This window comes from Pelodiscus sinensis, chromosome 7 (assembly GCF_052426305.1).
Source record: "Pelodiscus sinensis isolate ZL-2025 chromosome 7, ASM5242630v1, whole genome shotgun sequence".
NCBI classification, from domain to species: domain Eukaryota; kingdom Metazoa; phylum Chordata; order Testudines; family Trionychidae; genus Pelodiscus; species Pelodiscus sinensis.
Window position 1 is genome coordinate 67,551,058 of NC_143058.1, and position 27,134 is coordinate 67,578,191.

At 43.4% G+C, this 27,134-nt stretch overlaps 1 protein-coding gene across 4 annotated transcripts in view; it reads left to right on the forward strand.

Moving 5' to 3' along the window:
* Positions 1-6,256: 6,256 nt before the first annotated feature.
* The window catches only part of ADARB1 (adenosine deaminase RNA specific B1), a 100,303-nt gene continuing 79,425 nt past the window's right edge, over positions 6,257-27,134 (forward strand). For 3 of the 4 annotated variants that reach the window (XM_075934164.2, XM_075934163.2, XM_075934162.2), the window contains exon 1: positions 6,258-6,453. The gene's annotated coding sequence lies outside the window, so the exon portion shown is untranslated. Of the gene's footprint in view, positions 6,454-27,134 lie in introns of all 4 variants that reach the window. The other variant, XM_089779853.1, reaches the window with a different exon arrangement.

Below are 27,134 nucleotides of genomic sequence, written 5' to 3' on the forward strand. Positions count from 1 at the left end.
AGAGTAGGACTGACTACGCTCGCTGGAGTAATAGCGCTTGCAATAAAGGTTAAATAAGGATGTGAGTGAAGCATTTTGAAGGCTTCAGGAATTAGCAAGGGTTGATCTAAATGAGCTATATTAACAAAAGAGAGTCCAAGATGCAAAGATCTGAGCTGAAAATAAGGAAATAGAACCTCCTGGGGGGCGGGGGGGGGGGGGGGGGGAGGCAAGTGGAACTTTTCCATAAAGTAGATGCTATGGAATGGTTGATCAAGGGTGACAGTAAGAGTACATAACAACCCCCGTCAAGAAAAAGAAATAACAGATACTTCACAAAAAACATTATGTGATCCGGCCACTGCTGAGACAGATGAGGTGGTCTAACCACTTCCTAGGCCTCCTTTTATTTCCTATGACATCAGAATACTAGGCTGCAGTTTGCAACACATCTAAGCTTATGGTGCAGTAATTGCCTAAAGTTCCAGTGGAGCAAGGATCCACAATCCAGCATAACTTAAAGCATTATGTTCTAGCAAAATATATAGACTTGTCCGGTAATTTTGAAACCCAGCTTCTCATCTCTGCGGCAACAGAAGTTAGATAAAAATCTGCATCTACACTGCACCCAGAGCTTAAAATAAGCTATGCAATTTGAGCTACATAGTAACTTATTTCGTGTTAATTTCAAAATACCAATTATTTACTCTGAAGCTTCTTTAAATTTGTGCAATTTAAATTTTCCAAAGCTCAAACTTCCTGGCCATGAAATAGCTAGTTGCCAACAGATGGCTTGGGCCAAATTTACCTAGCAAAGTCACTGATGTTGCACCAAGGATGAATTTGGTCCCAAACGTTTAAAGTTTGCATGAATGGGCTCCAGGAGAAGCTAGTTAAATAGACAACTTTATCTTTGTTAGGAGAAAAATTGAATATGTTTTTAAAGTCCTTCATCTTTAAAGTAAAACAAATGAGGGAAAAAGTTTTTCTTAAATTCTACAGAAAAAGTAAATTAGTCATAAGGGTAAATAACATAACACTTTTTTTTTGGAGGACATTAAAAAGCAGCTACGAAACCTACACTTTTTTTTAAAAATAAGCTTTTCTGGAGCTCATGCATCTGAGAGTTTTAGAGGGGAGAGCTGAGGCACTCAGTACTATTAATGCTGATTCTTCCAAGGCTTCTGGAACATCCATGGTGCTTCAAAACTGGCTGAAACAAAGTAAGCATTGTGCCAATATTTCAAAAGGGACAAATGGAATGATTCTTGTAATTTCAAGCCTATTAGTCTGACATTGGTCCTGGGCAAGTTAATGAAGTGGTCAATATGATGTTCAATTAATAAAAAGCTAAAGGAAGGTAATGTCATTTTTATCAATGACTCGGAAGAAAACATAAAAATCATTACTGATAGGGTGCATCTAGACTGGCAAGATTTTGCGCAAAATCTTTCCACCTGTCCATACTGGCCGCGAGTATTTGCGCAAGAACACTGATGTTGTACTGTACAAAATCAGTGGTTCTTGCGCAAATACTTTGACGCTCCCGCTCAGGGATAAGCCTTCTTGCGCAAGAGGGCCAGTGGAGACAGGCAAGTTAATTTCTTGTGCAAGAGAGCTCCAATGGCCATTTTAGCCATTGGGCTTTCTTGCGCAACAGAGTGTCTACACTGGCACGGATGCTTTTGTGCAAAAGATGGCTTTTGCGCAAAAGCATCCATGCCAGTATAGATGCTCTCTTATGCAAATACTTTTAACGGAAAAACTTTTCCATTAGAAGTATTTGTGCAAAATCATGCCAGTCTAGACGCAGCCATAAAGTTTTGCAGGTAACCTGAAAATCAGAGGAGTGGTAAATAACGGCGGGTCATTGACCTACAATGGTCTGGATCCCTGGGTAAACTAGCAACAAGAAAAGAATATGCATTTTAATGTATACATCTAGGAACAAAAAACATAGGCCCTACTTCGAGAATGGGATATTTTATCCTCAAAACAGTGACTGTGAAAAGGACTGTGGCATCATGGTGGATAATCACCTGAACATTATGGTGTAGGCCAAAAGAATAATGCCATCTCCGGTTGCAGAAACAAAGGAATCCTTGGCTAGGAGGAGAGAGGTTCTTTCACCTCTGTCTTCAGCTCTGATGTAATCACTTGAGGTATCCTGTGTATCTCATTATGATGACCAATGTTCGAGAAGAATATTGCAAAATTGGAGAGGGTTCAGAGAAGACCAAAGAGAACAAGGGATAAGAAAAGCTGCTTTACAATGATAAACTAAAGGAGATGAATCTGTTTAAGGGGTGACTTGATTAGTCTACAAGTACCTACATGGGGAACAAATGCTTAATAAGGAGCTTTTCAAATCTAATGGAGAAAGGAAATAACATTAGCACGGGCTGGAAGCTGAAGCTAGATACATTCAGACTGAAAATAAGATGTATATTTTTAACGGTGAGTAATGGGAACAACTTGCCAAGGGTATTGGCTGATGCATCAGTGACCATTTATTAATCAAGAATGGACATTTTTCTAACCGATCTTTCCTAAGAAGTACTTCAGCAGAGGTCTATTAGCTATGTTCTGATTAGATGACCAAAACAGTCTCTTCTGGCCATGGAATCTAACAAAAGAGAAGCAGCATTATTTGAAAAGCAGCAAAGTTTTGTATGTGCTTGGTGGGGTATAGTGCTGGAATGCTAGCAGAGTACACACTTTTCTGGAAACTGTTCAATTCCAAAAATGAGTTTGTGAGGGGAGGAACAGACTACTCACAATCCAACAGGGGCCCCCTGTGGTCTTGGTTTCCCACATCATGGTTTCCGTGACAACAGAAAGTAGGATTCAAGAATGAAAAGGAGAGAGGACAGCTCCCCCAATTTCCAAAAGCACAAACTGAAAATGGGAATTTCTGCTGCTGCCTGGAGAAGACACCTCTCCATGCCTGGATGTAGGTTTGCTTTGTCTGTGTCTGACATTTTTATCCAGGACGGGGAGAAGGTGGGATAGAAGCAGTGTGGTTCTAGACTGGAAACCCCTTGTGCTGTCCCAAATTGAAGAGGCACTAGAACACGGCTACTCAACTTTGGAAGCCACAGGGGCCACAATGATACTTGCAGCACAGGACGAGGGCCGCAACTTAAGTGTGGTTGTATATACATGCAAATATATATGCAATTTGCTTCTTTCACACTGAAGGGCATGAATACAAAAATTAAGGCAAGACTACACAACACACAAGCCCCATTGAAGTCAGTTCTGCGGCCATTAATAATATGCAAATATTTACCCCATTTTTACCCATATGTCAGCACTTTTAATGAGCCATGACAGTCCAGGAATTTAACTACTAAAATGTATATCAACAAGACCGTTATATTATCTGCTTTTTTGTTTTAACTCCTACCCACAGGCCACCAACTAGTGGGCCAGGGGCTGCATGTGGCCCCCGGGCTGCGTGCTGAATAACCCTGCCCTAGAAAGATGGTGTGTGTGGAGGGGGGGGTTTAACTCCTCTCTATCCTCAGAAATATGAGGGTACAGTGCTCATTCCCAGACAGCATCTTCCTCCCCTTAGGAAATGCTATCCATGGTGGCTCTTTTTGGTTGGTCAGGGAACTGTTCCAATCCCCACTGGTTCACCTGAACCCGTAAGCATCACTTAAGAGTGATGTTAATAATGAGCATTTGCTACCAGGACCGAGTGACCAATGTTAAAGACTGTGAGAAAGAGCAAACATATCCAGCAGTGAAGAAATGTTTTTCAGAGCACCATTTAGGGGTAGTGGGTATGTCCTCAAAAGAGATGACCACCATCTCCCAAAACAGATCTTGTTCGAGTGGAGTCAGGGCAAAACAAAGAACCATCATCTATATAAGAGCTTCCACGATCATCTGAGGAGCAGTCGCCAGTGGACATGCATCAATCCTGAACAAGCGTCCCAAAAAAAGACTTGCAGATGGTCTCTGATAAGATCACCCTGTGCCAAGCTTGAGTGGAATTAACAAAACTTGCTCCAGGTTGTACATGAAAAACGCATCTAGCTTATCAACAGGTCACAATAATACAGACTTCCCCTACCCCCAGTACTACCAACACCGTGCAGCAGGAGTCCCATGCACATCCTATATGAGAACTGTGACAAGATCAGCACCTGCAGCAATTGGACTATATAGAACAGAGGAAGAAATATGCCTGTAAAGCAATTTTTCTACCAGTATAACTGCACCCACACTCAGGATTGAGTGTATCCTTGAATTATTGTGAAAGGATACAGCTTGTGGTTAGGTAAGTCCGTGGAGCATAAAATCCTTCCTATGTACATTCCTAGGGAAGCATGAGACAGACTGAAAGCTCCTAGACAAAGTCATTTCAAAACTTCAGTTATCTTTGCAAGAATGTCATAGGAAAAGACACATTTTCTTTACAGGAAACTAGCTCCCATCTGAGACTATTGAACATGTTGCGATAGATTGACAAAAAGGCCAGGTGTCCACTAGGAATTCTTGCTCACGGGGGCTTTTGTGGTTCAGGGTACAAGGAGGTGTGATTGTGATCAATGTAGCTGTGGCAGCAAAAGCCGAAAGTATGCGTACAGGCTACGTCTACACTACAAGCCTCTTTCGAAAGACTTTTTTGAAAAAGCCTTTTTTGAAAGAGCGTCTAGACTGCAACCACTTCTTTTGAAAAAGGAAGCGTCTTTTTCGACAGAGAGCACCCAGGCAGTCGAGATGCTTTCTTTCGAGAAAGCCCTGTTGGCATTCAAGAATGCCTTTTTTCGAAAGAGCACTTTCGAAAAAAGGTGTTCTTCCTCGTAAAATGAGGTTTACCATGGTCAAAAAAAGCGCCATTTTCTTTCAATTTACTTTTGAAAGAATGTGGCAGCAGTCTAGATGCAGGGGAACTTTTTTCCGAAGAAAGGCCACTTTTTTAAAAAAAAAACCCTGTACTCTAGACACACCCACAGTTGTACCTGCAAAGCTGGTCCCATTGTAGGAGCAGTGCAGGCTATGGCTAAAGCTGGTATTGCTGATGCAGGTACCCTATACCAATATAGCTACACTGGCAATGCACGCACAGTCTAGACCTAGCGAACTATCTCACCCATTACCAAGACAGTTTCCCCAATTATCACCTGTAATACCATTAACTCACAAACATCCCACTCCCCCTACCTTTAATATCATCAATTCACAGACACTTACCTTCCTTCCTCCCCCTTCCCCCCCCCCCCCCCCCCCGCATCCCCCTTCTGTTCTGCAATGTGATTTGTCCTTTTCATATTTGTTCATTTTTTTAATTGTATCCTTTGGTATATATGGTTGTGACTACTTTCTTCCACTATTTGATCTGAGGAAGTGGGTCTGGCCCACGAAAGCTCATCATCTAATAAACCATCTTGTTAATCTTTAAAGTGCTACATTGTCCTGCATTTTGCTTCTAGACCTAGCATGAACGACGTGGATCTGAAGTTACCTAGAGCAACTACCTCGACAGACACCGGTGTATGCTAGAACAGAGCACGGTCTCCTCAAAGTTATTGCATGGAAGGGTGTTGTTTGGGAAAGAATGGTGCTAGCAGGAACGATGCATCGGGCAGGATGAGGGTTCATTCCCGTCGGCGGGCAAACAATGAGATTTGAGAGAGGGTGACACATCATGTATGCAGGGCATGTGCGATGTCACTGCTTGCCGTGACGGAGGGCAGGGCTGCGCGAGCCGGGAGCGCCCTCCACTTTGTCATGGGTGGCTAGAAGAGCGGCCTCCGCGGGCAGGAGGGGCCTTCTCCATCCCCGCCGCTCTTGTCCTTCCTCCCTTGCTCGCGAGCAGCCGCAAGCGCCGGGGTGGGAGGCCCCGAGCGCGCTCCGGCGCGTTGCACGCACGAGGTCTGCCGGGCACAAGGGGTCACCGGGGGGCTTTGTCCCACGGGGGGGGGGGGGTCAACGTGGGCTGCAGCGGGGAGCCGGGGAGTGCGGGTCCTGCGGGCGGGTCGTGCAGCTCCGAGCTCCGCTGAGCTGGGCAGCGCTGCCTCCCTGCGGGGCGCCTGGAGCAGGGGCCGGGCGCGAGCTGCACCTGCCGCCCACCCGCTGGGCCCTCGCGCCGCGCTCCCGGCCGCTCTGCAGAGCCCCGCAGCGAAGGCTGGCGAGTGGGGGGGCGCGTGCACGGCCCCGCGCCTCTCACCAATCAGCGGCCGGGCTTGTTCTTCGGACTCCGCCCCTCCGGCCGCGCGCCAGTGTCCTCCCCGCCCCCGAGCTCGCGGCCGCGGGCGGCGCACGCAGGCTGAGGCTGGCGCGAGAGGCGCGGGAACGTGCCGGCTGGCGCGTTGGCGGGCTCGCGCCGGCAGGGCGCTAGAGCAGCGCGCGTGCGCGCGGGGCCGGCCGGCCAGAGCCGAGGAGCGTCCGAGCAGCCGCCGCCGCCGCCTGGGCTCCGCGTCGGCTGAGGGGAGCGGGGGCCGGAGGAGCCGCGGCCAGGTGAGGGCGGCCCGGGCGGGGCTCGCCGCTGCTCTGCGCCGGGCGGGGCCCCGCGGGACCTGTCCAGGTCCTGACGCTCGTGCGCGGGCGCTGAGGGGCGGCAGGTGCGGGGCGCTGCGCCGGGGCCGGGCGGCGCTCGAGGGTCGCGGCTGGTGGCAGCCCCGGAGCCGCCGGGCGGGGGCTCTGGCCTGTCGCAGCCCCGCGGGCGGCCGGAGGCTGAGCGCCGCGCCCATCCCCGTGGCGCCTGGCGGGGCCGGCTGGCTGGCAGGGGCGCTGCGCTCGCACGAGCGGGGCCCGCCGCCCGGGCTCTCAGGGGAGGCGAGGCGGCGGATTGCCCGAGGCGCAGGGCGACTTGGCCGAAGCGTGCGGCCGGGCGGGCTGGCCCCGGGGGCTGGGGCCGGCTGGTGAGTGCATTCCTGCAGCAAGCTGGTCGGACCGGATCGATGGCCCTAGGCCTGTGAAGGCAGCTGACGGTTTCCAGTCACTACGTGGGAAATAACGGCGCGGGGTTGGGTGCTTGCCTTGCATTGGCGACTGGTAAAAGGGTCTGTTTCCATCTACCTAAAAGCTCCTCATTTTTGGCTTGTGCTATGCTGGCTCAACTCTGGCAAGTTGTATCTTAGGTAATTGCCTTGAAAAGCAGTCCTGTCAGTATACTCATTTTTCTCTTCTACCCATATTGGTAACTAAGGATTTGGTTTCTTGATGACTTTAAATAAGATACAGTTTAGGAATCTAACATGCAAAAGTACCAGTGGCTCTCTTTTAGGGTTAGAAAATAGTATAATTCATTCATACTTACAACACTGACTCAAATACAAAGGATCAACATGGGTTTAAAAAGTATTCCATGTCCACTAAAATTACTTTTTAAATCTTATCCTTTAAAAAAAAAGTTGATTAAAAAAATTTGAAAAACTGACCAGGATAATCCAATCTGTAAGTGTAGTTAATTGATGTGTGAGTACAATATTTTCATGTTTAATCTTCCACTGTGTAGTGATGTTAGGGAGCGAATAAGATAAGGGGCTTTGACTTCAAAATGTGTTTTTTCAGCAGTACACTCTTTGATTCCCTAATGGTTCTTTATGTATAGGCACTAGTTGCTCAGAGCGTTGTTACTCTTACAAACTCAAGTACAAACAACTAACAGAAGTGAGGGGTCCTTTGTAAATAGCAACAGTTAGCGTGGGATGAGGGGCTGATGGAAGAAAATGCAGGCACAAGCAAACATCTCATCCAGCAGACCGTAGTGATGTAAAGATATGTACATTGCCCCTGTGGGTTAGCATGTGGTTTAACTGGTTAAAGAACTAAAAAGAGTGACTACCAAAAACCTTTATGCAGTGCAATTTGAAATGGGATTAAGGCATTTGAGCGTTCGGCTAAATGAAATAAATTCATAGTCTGATAGAGGTCATCAAGTCCAACCCCCTGCTATAGCAGGACCAATCTCAACTAAATTATCCCTTAAATTACTTGTAATTTCAGAATTTCATTGGGGGGCGTAGACTTTTTTTTTTTGGGCGGGGAGTAGCCCAAAAGTGAGAGAAGCATCACAGCAGATATTAATTATTCACAAGTATATGATCTCCTCGTTACAGAGAGTTGTCCCTAAACGCTTAATTACACTGGTGCAATCTAATGGCCAAAGAACCCAGATGTATCTGTTTTCCCAGTTCTGTAATCTTACAATTCTAAAATAGTTCAGTGATACAAGTTCAAGGTTTGCTATGTGGTATGAAAGTCAGTGGATGTGAGAAAATTTCAAACGTCTTTGGAGACAATTAAATAATCCAACATAGTGCCATGGTGACAAATGGAATATGTGGCAACAACATCAGTTGTACATTCTATTACATGTATCTAAGATTTCAGCATTTTTGTATAGTTTCTGGTTTAGTACTTACAGTGTAAAGGTAAAAAAGAAAGTCCTTTTTATTGTAAATCCTTCCTATATTGCTTTATTATCGTTAAGTATGTTTTTTATAACTCTTGGGAATTCATTGTCACATTGGTGCTCTCAATTGGAGATGCCTGAGGATAACTGAAGTGTGCCACCAGCAGGCTGCTGCATGTTGGTTGCCAGCTGCATAGACTGGCCTTGTAGATTTATGAACCAGCATTTGTACCTGCAAGGACATCCCTTATTTAAAAAAAAAAAAAGGAATAACATCTATTTTAACTAGCATCAGGTTATTAATTTTTTAAATTTAATTTCTGAAATATTTAAAAATGAATTATTCTAGAATATTACCATGTTAGTGATAAATACTTTTTCAAATGTTCAGTTACAAAAGAAGGTTATAATGAGGGGTATTTGTAGTCCTACATAGTATAAAATGAAGAAAAACAAAGCTTCTTTTAATTAAGGACCCGAGCAACACCAGCTAAATCTTCTAGTGTTCAATAAATACCAGTCTGTGTAGATAAAAGATTTTTAAAACACCCCACTTTTTTAAATTGAAAATGCTCATATATGCTGGAAAAGAAAAGTCCAGGACCTCATTAACATAATTATTCTGAGAACAGTTGCAAAATGGATAAGAAAATAGTCCATACTGTGTTTTCAGTCAGCATTAGAGATGTTACATTTAGATTAATTGGCTAATTGAATAGTGAATACAATTTATATTGACTGTTGGATTAGTCGATACGGGCGATTCTACCAGAGGAGAAGCTGTTCTGGATTTGGTTTTAACAAATAGGGAGGAACTAGTTGAGAACTTGAAAGTGGAAGACAGTATAGGGGACAGTGATCACGAAATAATAGAGTTCATGATCTTAAGGAAAGGTAGAAGGGAGACCAGCACAATTGAGGTTATGGATTTCAGGAAGGCAGATTTTGATAAGCTCAGAGAACTTGTAGGTAAGGTCCCATGGGAAGCAAGACTGAAGGGAAAAACAACTGAGGAGAGTTGGAAGTATTTCAAAGGGACGTTGTTAAGGGCCCAAAAGCAAACAATTCCGCTGTGTAGGAAAGATAGAAAATATGGCAAAAGACCAGCTTGGCTTAACAAGGAGATCTTGCATGATCTCAAAATAAAAAAGGAGTCATATAAAAAATGGAAACTAGGACAACTAACAAAGGATGAATATAGGCAAGCAACACGGGAATGCAGGGGCAAGATTAGAAAGGCAAAGGCACAAAATGAGATCAAACTAGCTACAGGCATAAAGGGAAACAAGAAGACCTTTTATAAATACATTAAAAGCAAGAGGAAGACCAAGGACAGGGTAGGCCCACTGCTTAGTGAGGAGGGAGAAGCAGTAACAGGAAACTTGGAAATGGCGGAGATGCTCAATGACTTCTTTGTTTCGGTCTTCACCGAGAAGTCTGGAGGTGTGCCTAACGTAGTGAATACAAGCAGAGAGAGGGTAAGTTTAGAAGATAGGATACACAAAGAACAAGTTAAAAATCACTTAGGAAAGTTAGATGTCAGCAAGTCACCAGGTCCTGATGAAATGCATCCCAGGATACTCAAGGAGCTGATAGAGGAGGTATCTGAGCCTTTAGCTATGATTTTTGAAAAATCATGGCAGACAGGGGAGATTCCAGAAGACTGGAAAAGGGCAAATATTGTGCCCATCTATAAAAAGGGGAATAAGAACAACCCAGGAAACTATAGACCGGTCAGTTTAACATCTGTCCCAGGGAAGATAATGGAGCAGGTAATTAAGGAAATCATATGCAAACACTTGGAAGGTAATAAAGTGATAGGGAATAGCCAGCATGGGTTTGTGAAGAACAAGTCATGCCAAACTAATCTGATAGCTTTCTTTGATAAGATAACGAGCCTTGTGGATAAGGGAGAAGCGGTGGATGTCATATACCTAGACTTTAGTAAGGCATTTGATACGGTCTCGCATGATATTCTTATTGATAAACTAGGCAAATATAACTTAGATAGGGCCACGATAAGGTGGGTGCATAATTGGCTGGATAACCGTAGTCAGAGAGTTGTTGTTAATGGTTCTAAATCCTGCTGGAAAGGGATAACAAGTGGAGTTCCTCAAGGGTCTGTTTTGGGACCCGTACTGTTCAATATCTTCATCAATGATGTAGATATTGGGATAGAGAGTACGCTTATTAAGTTTGCAGATGATACCAAACTGGGTGGGGTTGCAACTTCTTTGGAGGATAGGGACATAATTCAAAATGACCTTAGCAAGTTAGAGAAATGGTCAGAGGTAAAAAGGATGAGGTTTAATAAAGAGAAATGCAAAGTGCTCCACTTAGGAAGGAACAATCAGTTCCATACATACAAGATGGGAAGCGACTGTCTAGGAAGGAGCATGGCGGAAAGGGATCTAGGGGTCATAGTGGACCACAAGTTGAATATGAGCCAACAGTGTGATGCTGTTGCAAAAAAAGCAAATATGATTCTAGGTTGTATCAACAGGTGTGTTGTAAGCGAAACTCGTGAAGTCATTCTGCCGCTCTACTCTGCACTAGTTAGGCCTCAGCTGGAGTACTGTGTCCAGTTCTGGGCGCCACATTTCAAGAAAGATGTGGAGAAATTGGAAAGGGTACAGAGAAGAGCGACAAGAATGATTAAAGGTTTAGAGAACATGACCTATGAAGCCAGGCTTCATGAACTGGGCTTGTTTAGTTTGGAAAAAAGAAGATTAAGGGGGGACATGATAGCGGTTTTCAAATATCTAAAAGGGTGTCACAAGGAGGAAGGCGAAAATTTGTTCCTCTTGGTTTCTGAGGACAGGACAAGGAGTAATGGGCTTAAAGTGCAGCAGGGGAGGTTTAGATTGGACATTAGGAAAAAATTCCTAACTGTCAGGGTGGTCAAATATTGGAATAAATTGCCAAGGGAGGTGGTGGAATCTCCCTCTCTGGAGATATTTAAGAACAGGTTAGATAGACATCTGTCAGGGATGGTGTAGACGGAGCTTGATCCTGCCTTGAGGGCGGGGGGCTGGACTCGATGACCTCTTGAGGTCCCTTCCAGTCCTATTATTCTATGATTCTATGATTGTAGCAACAGCCCCAGGGCTGTTGATACACTTCAAAGGCAAAAGCACTGCGGGGAACACGGGGCCAGTAGTCCCCTGTTGGCCCCGTGCTTCCTGTGGTGTTTCAAAGTGGCACGCTACTGCTTTGAAACACAGTGGTGAGCCTGGTGTCAGGCTTCCCGCTGTGTTTCAAAGCAGCAGTGCCACAGTGAGCCCGGAGTCCCCAGCTGTTCCTGGGCTACATGTGGCACTGCCACTTTGAATCGCCATGTGGAGCCTGATGCTAAGCTTCCTGTGGCGTTTCAAAGTGGCAGCGCTGCATGGAGCCTGGGAGCAGCTGGGCAGCTGACGCCAGGATGCATGTGGCATTTAAAAGTGGCAGTGCCGTGTAGAGCCCAGTGTCTGGCACTGGGCTCCACGTGGCGCTGCCGCTTTGAAGCACCCCTTCATCTTCCCCCCAATCTTGCTTCCTCTTTCCCCCACCTTGCTTCCTCTTACTGACGGAGGCAGCAAGGGGGGGAAGCAACTAGTGGATTAGTGTATCGACTATCCGATAAGCATTTGCTTATTGGATGGTTGAAGAGTCATTCGCATCCCTAGTTAGCATCATTTGCTAATATCAGCCTTCACTAATCAAGAAAGCTATGCTTCATACAGGTTGAAGTCATGGGCCTTGTGTTACTAGTTATGCAGGTTCTTTGGACAAGTCTCCCTTTAGGTGCCTAAATAGTCTGGGTTTTTTTCTAAGTTGGCCTGTTTACAAGAAGTAGTTCACAATAATTGTTGATGTATGAAAAATTAAAATTCTCATTGTTAGCACTAATGTGTTTTTATTTTGATGTGACAAAGATACTATGTCACTAAGGTTTTTTTTATTTGAAAACACAATTTTGCCTGTTATGCACTGAATGCTATGCTGTTACTTTCTTTAGGCACATTGATAGTTTCACTGAAATCAGTAGTACTATTCATATGAGTAAAATTGTATATCTGCTTAAATGTTTGCAGGAGCAGGATTTGAGTTGTAAATATTGGTTATTTTGTTGTTGATTGCAGTAGCTTAATAAATTCAAATAAGATATATGCTCAGTAATATGTCTTTGTACACTTAACTAATTAAAAATTAGTTTATAAGAGTTTCAGCCTCACTTAAATGAATCCTTTTTAAAGTCATTTTTGTTACTTTATCCTGTTGATTATATAACTTTTAACTATGGGTCTCCTCTGGATTTGAACTCCTGCTGACCTATAAATGCAGAGTTCTATGAATAATTGCTGATCTTTGAACTATTCACTTCAAACCATGCACTTTTTGGAGTTAGCTGTTGTGTGAGATCTCCCTGTCAGTTTTTTCAGATTTACTGCTAGCAAGAGAGCTGTTGCTAGAAAGCTTTTAAATCGCTATATCCATTTTTAATACTAATTTCTGCCTTATAAATTTTATTTTTAATATTGACTCCTGTTTGGTATTGGTTTATTTTGGAGAGGAGAAGTCTATGTATTTATCAAATAACTACTGTAGAATAAAGAGCATTGTGCTCTTTGAGGTAGAATGGCATCTTGCTTTTTTGCTTAATTAGTTAAAAGAAGCTATTTTGATTTTCCTAGCATGGATTTGACATCTGTTTCTCTGGCCTATGTAAACTCAAGTTTTATTATTTTTGGAGTATTTGTTTGGGTCTAGTTGGATTTTAAAGGGACTTCACAGTGTTTTCTTTTTTCTGACCAAGCTTTACACTTTAGTTTGGGTAAAGTCTGTTTGTTAAAAGGTTATTGTATTTATAATTTTTTGAAGCGTGGCTACAGTAAGTTAACATAAACAGTATACTTACTTGACTTTTCAGTTCTTTCTCAACTTAGTTATTGTTGCAGATGAAAACTAATTTGTTGGAGGCTGCTTTTCCTCCACACCAATTTTAGATGATAGGAAATGTTTTAAAGGTTTCAAGTCAAAACTGCCATTGTAATGGTATCAGCTACTGAATCAAAACAATTTATTTTGTTTTTCCTTATGGTGTTTAAATGTATGTAATTAAAAACAAATCAATTTCTATTGGGGTAAGGGCATACATGTAGCTTATCTCAGGACCTCATATTAACACTTCATCATAAATACTTATATTTGACCTTCTTCTGTTTCCATATCTGAGCATTTCTTGATTTTTTTTTAAATCATATGACAAGAACACCATTAAAATATATAAGGGTTTTTCAATCTTTTTTTGTATGTACAGCTGCCAGAAGAGCTGCTGTTTGTTTAAAGGTTCCAAATCACACAGTACAGTAAAACTCCAGTGGTCCAGCATCCAATGGTCCGGCACTCCTGATGGTCCAGCACCATCTGGAACCCGGAAGTGCTCCGGCCGCTGCTGAAACTGACCATCGGCTGACTCCGGGAAGCCCTAGCTGCTCTGCCCTGGGCTTCCCGGAGTCAGCCGCTGGTCAGTTTCAGCAGCGGCTGACTTGGGGAAGTCTGGGGCAGAGCAGCTGGGGTGCTGCCGGGTTGGTCCCACAGCACTGAGGGGCGCATCCTCCCCACTCCACCCCAGGCCCCTCATAGCGCCCCCTTCCAATGGTCCGGCATATTTGATAATCCGACACCCTCTGGGGCCTAAAGGTGCTGGATTATCAGAAGTTTACTGTACTTGGTAGCTGTATGTATCCCACACTCTTTTGTACATGGCTGCTGCTAATTTTTGATCATTTAATTATGTGGTGATATTTTTCCCAACATTGAAAGAGAATGCTGGGTGGGACCTGAGTGTGAGAGTTTGGGTGGTGGTAGAAGAGTGGTTGTTGCTAGCTGTAGTTCCTCCCTTCTTGTGCATTTCTACTCAACTCCTTTGGAGTTTGGACGGAACAGTGCTTAAGAATATTTCATTCGAGTGCTATAAGCAAAAGAATCTTGTAATCTCAAACTTGTCAAAAACATTAAATAGGTATGTGTCATTTTGAGCAATGTTAAGTTATAAATTTGGATGTAATTTTTAAAAGCTAAATAGTTGTTTTAAGCTGTGCTTTGCGTTAGGTCTTCAGCTAGGTGCAAAATAGCAAAGATAAGACATTCCAGGCAGACGAGAGCTAGTCTTTATTTTTCTAAGAAAAGAACTTACAAGGATCAACTAACGCCACAACCAGTGTGGTGGACCCAACATGTGGGAATTTCCCCATTAGCTTTGAGGCTGCTGAGGCTTGAAGGACAGGACGTTCCCTAAGCAGGAGTAGATAATATACTGGTAAAAATGCCTCTGTCTAGTGCTACCCCGGTTGAGTTTTACAAATTGTGACTTAAATGATCTAATTTTTCATAGTGTAAACAGGGCCTAATAGTTTGAAAGCAAGTAGGTAGTGTAATGTTGCTTGCTTGAAAACACAGTAACAATTTACCATGCTATTTGTGATCCCCTATAACCTTGCTTCTTGTTCTGTGAGGAGACTGTGGTTCAGTATAGCTATGTTAAAATTAGATTAATCAACTAATAGAATAGTTGATTGAATTTCCATTAACTAATCAATTAGTCAATAAGGTCACTTCTGCTTTGAAATGTATCAAGCGCCCGCCTGACTGATGCTACATTTCAAAGGCGGAAGTGCTGCATGGCATTCTGCCTTTGAAATGTACAAGAGCCCCAGCATGGGCTTTTATGCATTTCAAAGATTGAAATGCTGTGTGGAGCCTGGGGCCAGCAGGTGACTCTGACTCCCATGCTGGCCACAGGGTCCATGGGGCGCTTCTGCTTTAAAATGTACAAGAGCCCCAGCACGGGCTTTTATGCATTTCAAAGATTGAAATGCTGTGTGGAGCCTGGGGCCAGCAGGTGACTCTGACTCCCATGCTGGCCACAGGGTCCATGGGGCGCTTCTGCTTTAAAATGTACAAGAGCCCCAGCAGGGGTGCTTGTATATTTCAAAGGTGGAATGCTGCCGCTGTGCCCCTGCCCCCTTTCATAGAGCTGGAGCTAGGGGGGAACTGGCTTTAAGTCAGTTCTCCCCAGCATCTCCTCCTCTTCCTTGCCCCCCCCCCTTGCTGCCTCTTTCTGACAGAGGCAGCAAGGGAGGGAGCGACTAGTCGACAAGCAAAATCTTATTGGATAATTGGATAGTCGACTAGTTGCTTAGATCCTTAGTGCAGTATAAAGATGTTAAGGACTAGTCAACTATCCGATAAGCAAATGCTTGTTGGATAGTCAAGTCGACTAGTCGATTTCCCCTCCTCCCCCTTGCTGCCTCTATCAAATCAAGGCAGCAAAGGGGGACAGAAGAGGGAGTACTTGAAAGCAGCAGCACCACATGGAGCCTGTACTTTGGGCTCCATGCAACACTGCCCCTTTGAAACGCCTCAGCATTTCAAAGTGCAAAGTGCAGCATTTCAAAGTGCATAGAGCCCAGGGTCAGCTGGGGAGTCCCCAGCTGGTCCTATGTTCCACTTGGCATTTCAAAGTGGCAGCGCTGCATGGATCCCAGGGTCAGCGGGGGATTCTGAGTCCATGCAGATACTTCTGCTTTGAAATACACAAGAGCCCGCACTGGGGACTCTTGTACATTTCAACGATGGCATGCTGCTTGCAGCCTGGGGCCAGCAGGAAGTCCCACTGACTCCAGGTTCCACACAGGTGCTTCCGTTTCGAAATGCACAAGAGTCCTCGGGCTCTTGAGCATTTCAAAGTGGAAAAGCCCTTATGGAGCCCTGAGTCAGTGGGACTTCCCGCTGCCGTGGGACTGCACACGGAGTTCCAATTTCGAAATGCACAAGAACTGTCACTAGGGCTCTTGTATATTTCAGAGGAGGAATCCGGAAGTGCCTATTGACTAGTTGAAAAATTGATGGAAATTCCATCAACTACTTGACTAGTAAATTATTGGTTATTCAACATCCTTAATGTAGTAGAACCTCAGCATTATGATTGCCACAGTTACAAACTGACTTACCAACCAAATGCTTCATTTGGAACCAGAAGTATGCAATCTGGGAGTAGTCGACGCTCCACGTACTCCCGTCTACCCCAAAAGGCAAATACAGTACTCTGTTAAATGTAAGCTACTAAAAAAAGGGATTTGTTTTAAAAAAATTGAGAAAGGAAACCGTTTCTATGCTAATATAAATTAAGATATTTAAAAGTTGCATTTTTCTTCTGTGTAGTAAAGTTTCAAAGCTGCATGAAGTCCTTGTGCAGTTCTAAACTTTTGAAAAACAACCGTAAAGTTTTGTTTAGATTCATTTATGAACATTTCAGATTCCTGAACAATCTCTGTTCCTGAGGTGTTCGTAATGCTAAGTTTCTACAGTAAATGTTAAAATGTCAGGTGCCGGCTGTATTGTCAATATAGGAGCTGGCTACACTTCTGAGGATGGAAGCAGACCAATATTTGGAGTGCATGTCATGTTTAGAATAATTAGTAAGTGAATAACTTTTAAAAATGAATTGTTTATTTTATCTAGCCTTCACTTGTAGTGCTAGCTACCTCTAAAAATATGCAGCCCTTCCTTTGTAATGAATCTCTTATGTAAACAGTTATGTCTTGAATGACAATTGGTATCTTAACATTCCAAGAGTATGTGCTTATGCATTATTGCAAACTTTTGTGGGTTTTTTTTTATGATGAGCAATATGATGTAGCCTCTGCTGCAGACAGTCTTACCATGATAAGATGCTCTGGCCATCACAGTTTTGAGGAAACAAAACCAGATTGGAGAGACAATTCTCTGCAAGCCTAGAAATCGTGACTTGTAGTCCTGGTTCTTCCATGGACTGACACTAATATTCTCATAAGGTATACAAAAATATACCTTAAACTGCTGTCATGAGAATGTAACTGTAATTTACCTATTTCAGATGTAACTGAGAGCTTTTGCACAGGTCCCTACAGCCAGTTTCTAATAGAGCAAATGCTTCTTAACTTTACAGCACAGTCTTTGAAACTAGGGAAATCTGTAACCCATGCTAACGCAGTGTGGCACTGTCATTACTATGTAAACCTTTCGTTATCTCAGACAAAAGATCAGGTTCTTCAGGTCAAGTGGTAGAGGCTCATGCTTTTATATCCATAGGCCTTGGATTTGTTCCCCAGAGATGATCCAAATAGGTATATTGTTACATTTAGTATTGCTATCTGTAACTACAAGACCACTGTCTGTTTCTAGAGTAAGGGGAGAACTCGGTTTGGTAAGCTAATCTTTCCAAAAACAAGCCTCACTCTTAAACTCATAGACTTTAAGGTCAGAAGGGACCATTATGATCATCTAGTCTGACCCCCTGCACAGTGCAGGCCACAAAATCTCACCCACCCCTCCTAGAATAATCCTCTCACCTATATCTCAGATATTGAAGCCTTCAAATACTTTGAAGACCCCAAGATGCAGAGAATCCTCTAGCTGTGATCTGTACCCCATGCTACAGAGGAAGGCGAAAAACCTCCAGGGCCTCTGCCAATCTACCCTGGAGGAAAATTCCTTCCCGACCCCAAATATGGCGATCAGCTAAATCCTGAGCATGTGGGCAAGACTCATCAGCCAGACACCCAAAAAATTCTCTATAGTAACTCCTATCATCCCTCCATTGACCTATTTCCCACTGATAATGAATGGTCAATTAGTTACCAAGATCATGTTATCTCATCAAACCATCCCCTTCATAAACCCATCTAGTTTAATCTTGAAACCAGATAGATCTTTTGCCCCCACTACTTCCCTTGGAAGGCCGTTCCAGAACTTCACTCCTCTAATGGTTAGAAACCTTCGTCTAATCTCAAGTCTAAACTTCCTACTAGCCAGCTTATATCCATTTGTTCTTGTGTCCACATTGGTATTAAACTTAAATAATTCCTCTCCCTCCCTGGTATTTATCCCTCTAATATATTTAAAAAGTGCAATCATGTCCCCCCTCAGCCTTCTTTTGGTTAAAGTAAACAAGCCAAGCTCCTTGAGTCTCCTTTCATAAGACAGGTTTTCCATTCTTCGGATCATCCTAGTGGCCCTTCTTTGTACCTGTTCCAGTTTGAATTCATCCTTCTTAAACATGGGAGACCAGAACTGCACACAGTATTCCAAATGGGGTCTCACCAATGCCTTGTATAATGGGACTAACACCTCCTTATCCCTACTGGAAATACCTCGCCTAATACATCCCAAGATCGTATTAGCCTTTTTCACGGCCATGTCTCAATGGCGGCTCATAGTCATTCTATAATCAACCAGGACTCCGAGGTCCTTCTCCTCCTCCGTTACTTCCAACTGATGTGTCCCCAGCTTATAACTAAAATTCTTGTTATTAATCCCTAAATGCATAACCTTACACTTCTCACTATTAAATTTCATCCTATTGCTATCACTCCAATTTACAAGATCATCCAGATCTTCCTGTATGATATCCCGATCCTTTTCTGAATTGGCAATAGCTCCCAACTTTGTGTCATCTGCAAATTTTATTAGGACACTTCCACTTTTGGTGCCAAGATCAGCAATAAAAAGATTAAAGATGAAACTTAAACAATTTTGGAGAGTGGAATGTCTTAAAGCAGTGTTTCTTAAACTTTTAAGACTGAGGAACACCAAACAATTTTTTTTTATGAGGAACACCAAAGATATTTGGTTTGAAAGGGGAAGGGGTGAAGGTTGCCTGCCCTTTTAAAGGTGGCCATTGGAATTCTGTTCTCCATGGCACACCTTTGACACCAATGTGCCATGGAACACAGTTTAAGAAAAACTGTCTTAAAGCTTTGCTGTAGAACAGGGTTAGGGAACCTTTTTTGAGTTGAGGGCACTGACCTACAAAAAAATCAGTTGGTGGCAGCATACAAATGAGAAGCAGAAAAAAACCCCCCTCTTTGTGGCCCCCGACTAAAGGGGAGAAAAACACTCCCCACATTTCCTTCATACACCAGAGCCTAGGAGGGCCCATCCTAGTATATTTTGTGAGCTCCAGACCCTAGGGTGGCAGCAAGGGGGGGGGGGGCTGTAGCACCAGTGCGGCCTCCCCAATGCTGGGAGTGGGGCTGAGCTTCAGGGGCTGAATGCAGGCAAGCCGAGGGCCATGTCGGTTCCCCAGGCCAAAGGTTCCCCACCCATGCTGTAGGGATGTTAAATATTGCTTAATTGAATAGTTGATTAACCTCATGAATTCTTATTGGTTAGTCAACTATATCAGAGGCAGCAGCGTGGGGTGCCAGGCAGGAGTTGGTCTGCAAGGGAAGCCAGTTTAAAAACCAACCCCCCCTTGTGGACTGGCGTCCTGTCACCCCGTGCTGCCGCTTCTGATACAGAGGCAGCAGCACAGGATAGCAGCAGCCCCTGTATAGGGGAGGGGGTTGAGCTCCCGGACATGGCATGAGCTGGAATTAAACTGGGCTGCCTACCTGCCTGGTTCCTAATACACTTTAAATGCAGAGCTGCATTGGGTGTAGGTACAGGACCCAATGTGAGCCTGGCCACTGCTGGCCAGCCTGCTAAAAAATTTACTGGGAGGTGGGAGGTAATGTATGTCGTCTATAGCACTAACCTAAAGGTTTCTTGCTTATCAGTTAATCGACTACATTATTACATCCCTTCCCTGCTGTAGAGGCTTTTGCCTGTATGTTTACTAGTTTTGAATCCTGCTCACTTTAGTCAGAATTATTTGTACTGGCTACCAAAATGGGATTTTGGTAGCCTGTACGTGAAATGAGTTTTTCCTATGTCTAACTGCCACATAACAAATTATACTCTGCACTAGATTTTATGCTCTGAAGGGCAGGAATAGTCTCTTATGTGTTTGTACAGTGCCTAACGAAATGGGGTCTGTAAGCTGGCCAGAGTGCCTACATAAGAAGGACCATGCTGGCTTAGACCAAAAGTCCTTCTAGCCCAGTATCTAGATAGATACTGGGCTAAATAGACCTTTGATCTGACCCAGCATGGCCGTTTTTATATATTCTGACATTGGCCAACGCCAGGTGTTTCCAAGGGACCGAACAGAATAGGTAGTATTCAATAGGGATGTTAACTATTGTTTATTTGTTTAAACATGTCACCACTGGAAATTCTAGCAGTTACATGTTTACATGACTGTGGGGGCGGGCAGGCACCCCACAAGCTCTGGCTCCTCCTGCTGCCTCTGAAAAAGAGGTAGCAGCGGGGGGAGGGAAGAGGCAGTGGTGGCTCTGCGGGAGCTGATACCTGGAGAGGGCTGGCTTGAAAGCTGGCTCCCACAGCTGCCACCCACTCTGTTGCCTCGGTGGGAGGTGAGGGAGGGTAGTTGGCTCCATGGAGCAGATACACATGGAGACATGGCTTTGAAGAGGCAGCAGCATGGCGTGGAGAGGGCAGAAAGGAGCAGATGTGTGGGGAGCTGGCTCCATGAGCCGTCTGTCTCCCACAAAGGTAACAGCATGGGAAGGGCAGGTGGAAACCCTCTTTGTGCTGTTGGTTCTGAAAGGCAACAAAGTTGGGGAGGTTGCACGTAGTTGATATGATTAACCGATAAGCCCAGACTTATCGATTAATAGTGTAATTGACTACATGCTAACCTCTGTAGTATTCAAGCTATCAATCTGTGTTATCCATTCCCTACTTCTGGCAAACAAAGTCTAGGAACATCATCCCTGCTCATCCTGGCTAATTGTCATTGATGGACCTGTCCTCCCGTAATTATCTAGTTCTTTTCTGAACCCTGTTAGTGTTGGCCTTCACAGCATGTAGTGAAAGCTCCTTCATAGAGAGTCCAAGATAAAATGGTTAATGTACAAAGTTAAATATCATGTAGTTTTTGTCCAAAAGTCTTTAAAAAAATCTCGTTTTTGGGATCTGACATGATTTGGAAGTTTTGGAATTATAAATATTGAGTGTGTTCTAGGGATGTAATAGTATAGTCGATTAACCAATAAGCAAAAGCTTATCGGTTAATTCTATAGACTACACACATTCCCCCCCCCCCCCCCCCCCCCGCTAGTAAATTGTTTAGAAGGCTGGCCAGGAGCCCAGCCCAGTTCCAGCTTGTGCTGGGTTCAGGACCTGGCTCTGCATTTAAAGTGTATTTGGAGCCAGGCGGGCCGGAGCTGAGACCCTGCCTCCCCCCTCCTCTGAGCCTGCTATCATCTGCCTGGCCTCCTTTACTGATACAGAGTCAGCAACAGAGAGTGGCAGGGGGCTCCTCAGGAGTGGGGTCGGAGAGCACTGGCTGCTGATCCCGCCCCTGGGGACTACAGAATAGTTGAGTAACTGATAAGAGTTCATGAGATTGATTATTCAGTTAACTGATATGTAACATCCCCAGTGTGTGTGAGTATGGCTGTATACTGTAGCACATCTCTGTATGATATCCCAAGGCATTTGGTACCAACAGTAATAAATTCAAGAAAAAATTCTTGGGCACACAGGTGGCCTGCTATGCACATGTACAGAGTGAGTATCTGCTGCTTCCACAACTTCTGCTGATGCCAGTGTGTACATGGTGCTCAAATATGGATTTTGTTGCCTAAGATTAGGCACCAATTACTACATTTGGTTTTAGTTTATATTTGGTTCTAAAATCAATGAGGAGTTCTATGACAACTTAAAGTCTAACAGATTTATTTGGGCATAAGCTTTCATGAGCAAAAATCCTACTTTGTCAGTATCCACAAAAACAGACCTTGCTATCTCTCTTATACTTGGTTGTAGAGGCTCTTTTCAATTTAGCATTCAAATGACATTTATAGCATACTGTAAAGTCCTAAAAAAAAAAATTAACCTGAGGCAGATCCCAAACGTGGAAACTTGTGCCTGGGCAGTTAGACAGTCATAAGCAGTGAAAATGAATTTAAAATGTTAAGTTTTATAGGCAGTCAAAGTGTGTGAGGTGCTGTGAGTCAGCAGCTCCCATTAGTGTTGAATTCAGTTAGATCTGCATCAGCTCAAAATGTGGCTGCTTTCAGGTACAATAGAATCTCTGAGTTAGAGACTGCTTGGGAATGGAAGTTGTTTGTATTTCTGAAATAGTCTATAACTCTGAATGATAAGTTATGGACTTCAGCCACAGGTGAATTTAGGGCTGCAGCCACAGATTAGCGGTGGGGGTCAGGGCTTCTGATGATAGATGCTGCTAGGGCTCTCAGCAGAAGGCTCAGGACTTTAAACTTGGGGTAGAGTGCTGGGGCTTTGGGCTTCAGTTGCATTCCTGGTTTCATCAGGGAGGAGAAGTGCCAGGGATCAGATCTTTAGCCCTGCAGCTCCATTCTCAGGCTGAGCATGGGGTAGGAGCATTGGGGGACCAGAACATGAGCTATGGGAGGGGGAAGGAGTGCTGTAGCTGAAATGAGCACTCTTAGCTAAAGCTCTGTGTCTCAGAGCTACTGTACATCCAGGCTGGAACCAGGAGCGGAGCTATGGGCCCCAGCATTCCCTCCAGTCGAAAACCCAGAATCCCAGCACTCCCCAAGGATCAGAAGCCCCAAGCTGCTCTCCCTTTGCTCTTGTAGTTGCTGAAGCCCCAAGGCAGCATGGTATTGTGCTTTTTAAAAAATTTATTTTGCTGCCTGGCCAAGGATTTCTGGTTTCAGAGTGTCCAATAGATTGGTAAGTCTAGTGTTTGTTTCTTTGAGGTTTTACAGAATCAAATAGTCCAAGTCCCAACTTTACACATGAAAATTTTTGTCAGCTTGTAGTAGACTTTATTGGTGTTCTCTGCTGGCAAAATGCAGCAGTGTTTGGTTTGCAGATTGAAGGGAAATGATTACTGACATCAAAACTTCTCATGATTTTTTTGAAATCTGTGACATTTCACTTTGTTTTGTAAAAGCTTTTTGTCTGGCCCAAAATGTAGTTTTTGTCAATTCTGTTTACTTTGCATTTTTCTCTAATGAAATATTTCTTCTTTCTCTGAAGTATTGAGTTTCTAGGGTTTAATATTTAAAGACAATCTTTTTGCTGTATTGCTGATTAGATCTTGTATAATCTTTAACTCCAAGAGTTATTCAGCCAAGTTGGCTCATTTGTTGTTGGCTGAAGGGTTCTGCTAATTTAGAAGCTACTCACAAGATTAAAATTATCATGTAGAGTGGATGATTTTCATTATGAATTTTCCAGAACCGCATATAAAAATAATATTGGGTCTGCATTTAACCTTGGTAAAAACACAAGATTTTACAAAAAGGAACTGTTTTCATGATTAAAAAATGCTTTTGGAAAATGTCTTCTGCAAAACTGCAAGGAAAGTTATTTGTTCAAACTAAAAAGATTACATGACTACTGTGAGAATCAACAAGTGAACTAAGAGAACAAAAGTTAAATTGATTAGTTTGGTTTGATTGTTCAAGCTAATAGTATTTACTTTCACATTTCTAAGAGTAGTGAAAAGTAATAAAACTAAGATTTAAAGTTTCATAGATTAAAAATTATTAGTAAAATAAAGAAGTAAATACTTTTAAAAACCTGACATCCTTTTAATCCATGTGCGATATAAGACTTAATAATAAGTGTATTCTTATTATTTTGACTGAACAGTTCTCATCAATAGAATGGAAAGGAATGCATGTTTGGAATCTTCTGTGTATAATGGAATATCACCTGGATTAATCGGTCTTCAGCTATTGTTAAGACTGCGCCGATCACAACACGTTAACCATTCTTCTCGCACTCTTGCCTTTCTTCTCCACGTTCGTCCAAAACGTTTAACAATGTCATCTTCCCATCTTCTTGGAGGCTGACTGGGTGATCTTTTCTGTTCTTGTGGGTACCACTTAGCAATAATTGCGGTCCACCTATTGTCCGTGAGCCGTTCCAACTCCTTCTTTCGTCGGGTTTCGCAGACACCAAGGATGTTGCATCTTATCCTTTTCTTTTCCTCCGTCAGATGGTTTAACGTTTCCTCCCTTGCCAGCGACGTACAATTGTAAGTACACGTAGGGAGGATTGTCCTTTTCCATGTTGGCCTAGCACCTGACATTTTTGTAGGCCTTTAATCGCTCAATTTCCACTCCCCCACTGTAGAACAGTTTGATGACATTCAGGGGACTAAAACCCATGTACTCGTGTTGTTTTAGCCATCGACTTCAAGCCATCCCACTAGCTAGGTCGGCAGGCATGCGTACCTCCTCAAACTTAGCTAGCCTTCAACCTCTAAGGAGAGGGAAAAACTGAGAGAGCAATCCGCTCCTTGGATTGGATAGTCTGACACCTTTGTAGCATAGTTAGACCTATCAGGGCATATACCCCACTACCAGAGCTGTCAGACTGGTAGTGTCACTGCTGCGCCACGATTAGGCGTTGAGGTAGGATTTTGCAGCGGTAATGGAATATAGCTGTTAAAAACATTCTCAGCGGTTTTTTTACCAAGTATTCTGTGTATTGGAGAATGAAATTGGTCCCTAAATGCTCGCACTTCTCTATTTTGTGCAGTAATGCAATTTCTTTGCACCATTCATTTCTTGAAAAAACTCCTAAGATTAGTGCTGATGTCCTTTAATCCCTTTTAAGAGCTACCATATTGAGCCTTAGTTTGCAGAGCATGGCAAAAATGCTGTTTTCACCCAAGGAGAAAGTAGTTATGGAGTGCACTCTTAACTGTATGGGTCTAGTTCATGCATTAGCAATTATTGCTTGTATAGGGGCTGATTGGAAGCGGTCTTGTTTGTGATCAGCATAAGCATGTGGTGTACAGGTCGTCCTCACTATAAGTCTAAGATACGTTCCAAAAAAATTAGATTCAAAGTGAAAATTTAAAGCAAGGAATTTTATCCCCACAGATTACTTGTATTTGCACAAATTGTTGGGTTTGTTTGGTTTTTTGGGCAACTTAAGAGTGGGGAATGGGAAGACTTATAATGCATCAGTTTCTATAAGAGTCAATGACTTCAGTGCAAAACAGATGTATACTGGGCTGACTTACAGTGGGGACGTCCTGTAGTGAGCCATCTGTTGGTAACTGCTAGGACTGCTGCTAAAATTTTACTATTCCCATGTTGACTTGGATATCTTAGGACCAGTTCCTGAGGTCTTCATCAATATGGACCTCCTTTCTCTTGGGCTCCTAAGGAATCATCTAGTCACAATTGAGTCAGGTTTCATCTTTCCTGTTGTAGAGACCCCAAGTCACTGGCATCCAATTTCTTGCTGGATGGCGGCAGCTGCTCCAGTAGGGAGAAGAGGAAGGTTTTGCAATCATGGGATTATGATCTCTCCACATCAGTTGCTCTATGTCTTCTAATGGTTGAAGTTGACTCCTTGCTCCTCCATACTGCAGTTTGATTGGGTGCTTGTCTACATACAAGTTGTGGTGGTTTAATTTGCATATGTTAAACTAAGCTGATTTTACCATTTGTTTGGGTCCTTCTGTCTTTCAAAATTGGTTTTATTGGTTTAACTTGCACTTGTAAATTTACTGACATGGAAACACTGTTTCATCACAAATCTAACTACATTGGTGTAAACTCACACCTTTATTTAAAGATACAACTTTCTATAGATCAAGCTGATATTATTCATCCTCATATTTCAAACATGGATGTGCCTCTGTCCCTTCCTCCAGCTTCTGCGTGATGATCCAGCAATGGAAGTATTGCCCATACCCACAGTTTCCCAATATGTTGCCTCTTGCAGTAGCAGAAAGCTTACAGTGGTGCAGCTCTAAGGATGCAGCTGTGCCACTCTAAGATCTCTTGTTCAGTCACTCTGTGCTGATGAGAGAAGCTTTCCTGTCGCTACAGCTATGCATGCTACCATTTGTATCATCCTACCTTAATTCACTTGGGGGAGGGGCAGAATATTTACACCTTGCGCAACGTAAGTTTTGATAACATAAGTGGTAGCGTAGATGTAGTCTAAATCACTCCTCTCTGGCATCAGGCATTTTCCAGTGTGTCTCTCCCCTCCCTCACCCTCTGGTGCTTCAGAACTAGAGGAAACACACAAATGAAATATGGGAACCTCCAGTATGCCACAGTAGGTTGGGGGAGTTAGCTGGTTCTTTGAGGGGGCTTAGCTCTAATGCCCAGTCTTTATTGGTCTTGGTATCTCAAACCCAAGCTTGCTTTCTTGATCCTGCAAAAGCGACCAGGAGTCATGTGGCACCTTATAGACTAACAGATGTATTGGGGCTTAAGCTTTTGTGGGCAAAAACCCACGTAGTCAGATACATGTCTTGATCCTCTTTCTCAAATATCCTTCTCTGTAAAGTCACCTCTGATTCTGAAACTGAGAACAGCTGAAAAACAGACAGACTCTCCCCTTCTCTCCCCCCCCCCCCAAAAGTATCAAGATAAATAGTTTTGAAGCGTTAGGGGCCAGTTAACTATTCTTCTTTGGGAGGCTGATAATTCTTGGTATTCTGTTCTCCATCCAGCTCCATTTTTGATTGATGTGAATCTAAAAGTAGGCTTATAAAATGCTTAGATGATCAGGAGTTGATAGTCAAGCTAAACATGGTTTACTAGAATTTTGTCCCCAAAATAGTAGGGAAAGGAGAACCAGCAGATAAAACTTGGATTTTTCAAAAACTTTTTGACCATTCATCAAAGGGACATTAAGGAAGCTTAACTACTTTTATGTAAGAGACAAAGTACTATCATGGATTAGAAATTGGCTGAAAGAGAAAGCAGGGATAGAATAAATGGTCATATGTTAACATAGAAAAGACTACATTTGACATTTTGCTAAGGTTCTGAACAAACATTGGAATTTGAATGTATTTCTTAATCATGAAAGGGAGTGAGTGCAAAGTTGCAGATTCTACAGATGACCTCATTTGTGATTTGTGAGGAACTGG